Genomic DNA, 6,809 nt, shown 5'->3' with positions numbered 1-6,809 from the left:
CAGAGGGGCTACCAAACTAACAAGTCATTGGATTAAAAACCCTTGGCCATGTGGCTTAGGGGATGCCAGGTGTCTCCCCTTTTCTAGCAGCTCCAAAGGTCCAGCGAGATCATTTGGATTAGTCTCCATGGCTTGTGGAATCTCTGCAATCCCAATGGGCTGTTTAGAACAAGGGGCAAGTCTGAGCTGAGGAAATGTTTTATTTGCCTATCAGAACTTGGAAGTTTTTTGTTAACTAGCTGTCAACATTTACATTTTTTTTTCCCATAAAACCCCAAGTTGTTTGCTTCTCTGGAAAATTCAGAAAATGACAACCCCATGACCCTCATTCCCACAAAACAATAGTAGCCTGGCCCCCAGGAGAGTCCTTGGCCTTAAGATGGGGCATGAGCCATCCTCCTCACAGCAACAGTCACTTAGATAACCAGCCTGAGCTGGGTGGGAAAGGGAATTTTCTACCAGGGCTCAAGGGTCTCGCAGGAAAGGTCAGCAGGCTCTGGGTGCTGTGAGCAGTGGGCAGGAGTGGATGAAGGAAGGAGATGAACCCCATTTCAAGGAAATACAAACTCCCAGCGCCCAAAAGCCAAGCCCCAGGTACACGGGCCTGACAGAGACACTGCCAGCCAGCCCAGCCTGGACACTGTGACCCACAACCAGAGAAACAAACATTGGCCAAGAAGCCTGCACAGAGCCTTGTCATGTGTCCACAGTTGGAATGAAGACGGGGAATGGCAGGGGCGGGAGAGAAGAATGTGTTCTCTCCATGTCCCTCCATCCTTCCACTGGGCCTGACGAGAAAAAATACAAACCCTCTCACTGGCACTTGCTGAAGAAACTAAGCTCCCATCCATCCCTGCAGACTAACTCTCCATGGACCAGAAGATAGATGGGTGGGCGTCAACCATGACTGCACAACAGTTTTAGCATTTGTACTGCAGCCAATGGAGCTGCAATTTTGAGGTGGTGAGAGGTTGGGGGGAGGGTCTACACAGCAGTGTGTTTCAAATGTGATTCCAGTGGGTTGAGGACCAGCGCACTGGAGCGGTGCCTCTCCACCTTGAACATGCCCCTGACTCACCTGGGATCTAGTTTCAAATGCAGATTCTGAGTCGTAGGTCTGCGGCCGAAGTCTGAGCTCCTGAACTTCACCAAAGTCAAAGGCGATGTCCGTGCTGTGGATCTTGTCCGCGCTTTGGGTGATAAGAAGCTACAGCCTTTTCCAAGAGGCACAGGAAAAGATGTTCAACATCGCTAATTATTAGAGAAATGCAAATCAAAACTGCAGTGAGATATGACATCACACCAGTCAGAAAGTCTATCATCAAAAAATCCACAATGAATAAATGCTGGAGAGGGTGTGGAGAAAAGGGAATTCTCCTACACTGTTGGTGGGAAAGTAAATTGGTATAGCCACTGTGGAGAACAGTATGGAGGTTCCTTAAAAAACTAAAAACAGAGCTACCCTCTGATCCCACAATCACAGTACTGGGCATATATCCGGAGAAAAACATGGTCTGAAAGGATACATGCACCCCAATGTTCATTGCAACACAGTTTACAATAGCCAAGACATGGAAGCAACCTAAATGTCCATCGACAGGGGCATTGCTAAAGAAGATGTGGTAAATATATACAATGGAATATTACTCAGCCATTAAAAAGAATGAAATAATGCCATTTGCAGCAACATGGGTGGACGTAGAGATTATCATACTGAGTGAAGTAAGTCAGACAAAGACAAGTATTGTATGATATCGCTTATATGTGGGATCTAAAAATAATGTTACATAGGAACATATTTACAAAACAGAAACAGACTCACTTGGACTTAGACTTAGAGAACAAACTTACGGTTACCGGCGGGAAGGTGGGAAGGGATATTTAGGGAGTTTGGGATTAACATGTACACACTGCTATATTGAAAATGGATAACCAACAAGGACTTAATTGCATAGCACAGGGAACTCTGCTCAATATTACCTAACAACCTAAATGGGAAAAGAATTTGAAAAAGAATAGATACAGGTATATGTATAACTGAATCACTTTGCTGTGCACCTGAAACTAACACAACATTGTTAATCACTTATACTCCAATATAAAATAAAAATTAAAAAAAAAAGAAGAAGAAGCTATAGCCTTTTCTTTTGTCATTCTCCTTTCAACACTTTAGCAGGGACAACCCCAAGTCTGTCACCTCTATGTCTGAAAGTAATAATAGTAATGAATAATATTATTAAAGTAATACAAAAGAAGTAATAATAATAACTTCAATAATAGCTAGACTTTGTTGTGTGCTTCTTGTCGAACACTGTGCTGAAATCACACTTTTTTAAACAAAATCTTCAACTAGATGTGAAATAATGGCTGTTTTTACCTCAAGCTGGTTACTACTCTAAGTCTCTTACTTATATGAAGTCAGTTGAGCTTCACAACCATCCTATTGCTGTGAGTACTGTTATTATCATGTCCAGAAGCAGCCCGCCGAGGTCACACGGTTTTATGAGCGCAGCCCTGGTGTTTGGACACAGGGTGTGTGCTGGGCCCCGCTGGCTCTCCCAGGAGCAGGGGCCTAGGAGTGCTGTGTCACTTGCCCGTCACCCTAGCAAAAGGCAGGGCTGGGCTTCCAATCTCCATCTGGCCGACTCTACAGACTGAGCTCTTGGAAAGAAAAGTGAACAATGTTTACAAATTGGGAGTCACGGTTCTTGGCACATTGTAGACCCTCCTAATATGGTAAACACGTTTCCTGTCTCTAGCCTACTTGTTTTTACCTTTCTCCTAGAGTAGCCAGTGTGAACTGTAGACAAGCAGTTACAGGGGTGTCTTTATCCATTTGGGCTGCTAGCACAAGGTACCATAAACTGGGGGGATTGAACAACAGTTTTTTTTCACAGTTCTGGAGGCAGGAAGTCCAAGCCTAGGGTGCCAGCATGGTCAGCTTCTTGGTGAGGGTTCTCTTCCTGCTTTACAGACAGCCACCTTCTTGCTGCATCCTCACATGGTGAAGAGAATAATCATCTCTCTTTTTAGAAGGGCATTAATCTCATTCATGAGGGCTCCACCCTCATGATCTAAAGACTTCCCAATGGCCCCACCTGCAAATCCCTAATCGGAGATTAAGGTGTCAACATATGAATTTTAGGAGGACACATTCGGTCCATAGCAAGGGGGGAGAGAGTGGGAAATCGGAATGAAACACAAGAAATGGAATTGAAATGCCCGGGCTCCCTAAAGGAGCCAAGGAATGTCAATGTCATGGGCGGAGGAAGGGAGGGATTTGACAGTAAGCCACACTCATTCCTAGAGTGAAGGAGCCAGTGGGGACATTCAAAGCCAGTCCCATCCCCCTGCAGCCCTGGTAAGAAAGGAATGCCTGGGGCAGCCATCATTCTCCCAAAAAGCTGACCTGTGCCCATTTGTCAGGTACGATTGAGAAAAGTGAACAAGAGAGCTGCCATGAGCCCGAGAACAGACTGAAACATGTCTGAGAGCCCCAAGAGGCTTTGGCCCTGAACTTGAGGCTGACTGATCCCAGTAAAAGATAACTTCTTCAGAGGCTCTAAAAGCAGCAGTTTGGGGGAGAGCTTGGCTATGGTTATGGTAGCTGGGAAGAAGCTGTGGCGTGGTGAAACTGCCTAATTGCCTGTCTGTCTCCAAGCAGGTCATAAACTTCGTATTATGTTCCCTTAGCATGTAGTACTAGACTGGCACGGTGAGGGGGCTTAACAATATTTGTTGCGTCAATGAATGAAGGTCTCATGCTAGAATAAGAGAAACAGAGTTTATTCTCTGGCTCCGTAAGTTATTTCAACCCCCACCTTAGAACTGGATATCTTATTTCAAAAGACATTTAACATGGAAGCAATTATCCTATAATAGGAATTATTTATTTATTTTAGGTGTTTTTATGATGCTAGCTCTTGTTTCATTTCTACTGGTGGTTTCAAGTCATTCACTTAGTCGACAATTTCCATTGAGTCCTCACTGAACAGAGAAAGCCAAGAAAGGTAATTATCAACTGTATTAATCTGGTTCAATCCATGAGCTAAACCATAGGTTAATAAAGTTCTCAGGGTCCTAAACGGTCATGTGTAAGTACAGTCAAGGTGATATACCACAGGAGAGGTGAGGTTAGGTCACCGGCTTACTAAGGAGTTTCTCCGGAAAAAGAAACTTATGCAATAGACCCTTGACATTCACAGGGGAAGGATCCTGAGCGCTTTCTTTGCAAATTCTTAATCCTAGCTCTTTCCTAAAAATTATCCTTATCTGGAGCCAGGATTTCCCATGCATAGCCTGAAATTCTAAATCTATAGCCCATTCAACTCTGACACCTGATCTCTCACCTGGTAGCCATTTTTCCAGAGAATTTCTCCAGAAGCCTCCTGAGGAGCTTCCTTCACTGCTCTCCACATTATTTGAATATGGGCCTCAGCACAATTCCAAAATATTGACTGCCTTGATTTGGAGTTGCTCATAAGTAGCTGGGATGGCTGTTGTCAACTTAGTGAATGCCAGTGATCTGCTGGGTCTGTTAAAGTCCCACCTAATTCAATACGAGTCAGAAACGTGACCTGTCAGCTGATACAGCAGGAAACCAGAACCTACAGACCTTCTGCTCTCAGGATTTGCCTCTGGGAGGAAAGATAGAGCCATTTCCAGGGATGGCTGTGAACTATCAGTGCTTTCAAAGACTCTGGGGCCCCCAGATTCCTCCATCCCCAGCTCACCTAAAACACCAATGGCCCCGATCACTCAGTGGGAGGAGTTTGCATTAACTGAGTTATGACATATTGTGCCTTCCCCCTGCCTCAGCTCCCACCGCCTCTGTCCTGCTCTCCAGCCACGTTGCTAATCTGTGAGCACCTTAAGGCTGCCCCCACCGCAGGTATTTGCATGTGTTGCCCCTCTGCCTAGAATGATGCTCTCACTCCCTTGTCCACAAGGCGCACTCGAAGACCACACTCCCAAGAGGCCACCCTCTCTGACATAGCAGTCCTGTCACTCTCTAACCCCTTACTCTGCTTTATTTGTTCTCCTAGCCCTTATGACTGCTTGACTTGTTATGTGTCTCTTTATAATGGGAATATAAGATCCAGGAGAACTGAAACTTTGCCTTTTTCACTGTTGTGCCCCAATTCCACAAACAGTGCCTGGTACATGGTAAGTGCTTAGTAAACATGTGCTGAATGAATGAATGAATGAAGAAGTGAGTGAGTGAACGGGCCCTGAAATATATAGGCACCATGTGAATCTTTTGAGAAGAGGCTCTCTGAGAGATGGGACAAAGAAAAGATGCTCTCTGAGGTCTACAGGCCTGGACGTAGCTCTGTGTTGGGTAGAGGGGCCTGAACATTTAGGGCACGAGGCTACTGGATGCCAGGATCCTAGAAAAATCCAGAAACCCGGCCACACAAATGTTGCATTTTCATAGAGTGGCACCTCCAACATGTTACCCATGTCCAACAGGGCTCAGTTCTGCCCTTCCTCTGTCCTCCCTGAAATTGCTTATCCCCCTAACACCCACCACTTGCTGAGGAACCGTGAGAAGGGTCTCATTATTACCCTGTAATCACTGCAGGTCAATGACAAGGAGCTTGTGAGGCATTTCAGTTTGAGAGGCTGGTGAGCAGAGCGGCATGGGCAAGGGCTGTTCCTCACCAGGATCTGTTCAACTCAGATCTGCGTCCATTCCACTTATCTCGGTAGCCAATTCCTAGCATCTGTTTGTGGTTTCCTATTTAAAGTGATGAAAGGTAACACAAACATTGGGGGGAAAAGCAACTTCAAAACCCATATATGGGGCTTCCCTGGTGGCGCAGTAGTTGAGAGTCTGCCTGCCAATGCAGGGGACACGGGTTCGGGCCCTGGTCCGGGAAGGTCCCACTGCCGTGGAGCAACTGAGCCTATGCGCCACGGCTACTGAGCCTGCGCTCTAGAGCCCGCGAGCCACAGCTACTGAGCCTGCGTGCTGCAACTACTGAAGCCCGCACGCCTAGAGCCCATGCTCTGCAACAAGAGAAGCCACTGCAATGAGAGGCCCGCGCACCACAACGAAGAGTAGCCCCCCGATCGCCACAACTAGAGAAAGCCCACGTGCAGCAACGAAGACCCAATGCAGCCAAAAATAAAATAAAGTAATAAATAAATTTATTTAAAAAAAAACAAAAAAAACACAAACCCATATATGGTCACCATCTAATGACAGAAATATCATGGTGAAGTTATTTCTAAATATCTGGAAAGGAATCCTTACTCACACGGAAACTGAATTGGTGTAATGGTTAATCTCTAGGAATAATTCATTGTGGCCAGGTAGTCAGACAAATCCATAACTGATGCTTTTTATAAATCTTAGAGGAGTCCCAAGACCCGAACTCCAACCTCTACAAGTTACGTTTAAATACAGGTTCTAATGTTCATCTTACAACTTTGGGTCCTAAGTAATAGTGATAATAGGTAATATTTAGTTAGCACAAATTATGTTTGCCCGATCTGAACTTGTTATGTGCAAACTCTCTCAGAGGTGCAATGTGGCTAAGAGCTCATTTTGCCTAAACTGGCAAGTGGAGAGCCATCGAAACCTGATTTGTTGAAAGACTACTAAACAAGTTGGTGTAGGAGTCTGAATAAGGGCGGGGTCCTCTGGCTCTTGACTGATTGTGAAATCTTTACCTTGCCTTTGTAACACTGTAACAAGGAGAAATACCCCAAGGAGTGGAATTTGCAAATGGGTATGTGTGACCTTTTGTGCAAACATGAGGTAGATCAGGAGCAAAAACAAACAAAAAACAAAGATAAGTTTT

Source organism: Balaenoptera ricei, chromosome 8, assembly GCF_028023285.1.
Source record: "Balaenoptera ricei isolate mBalRic1 chromosome 8, mBalRic1.hap2, whole genome shotgun sequence".
NCBI lineage: Eukaryota > Metazoa > Chordata > Mammalia > Artiodactyla > Balaenopteridae > Balaenoptera > Balaenoptera ricei.
The sequence above is the reverse complement of the archived record's forward strand: the minus strand, read 5'-3'. Positions refer to the sequence as shown.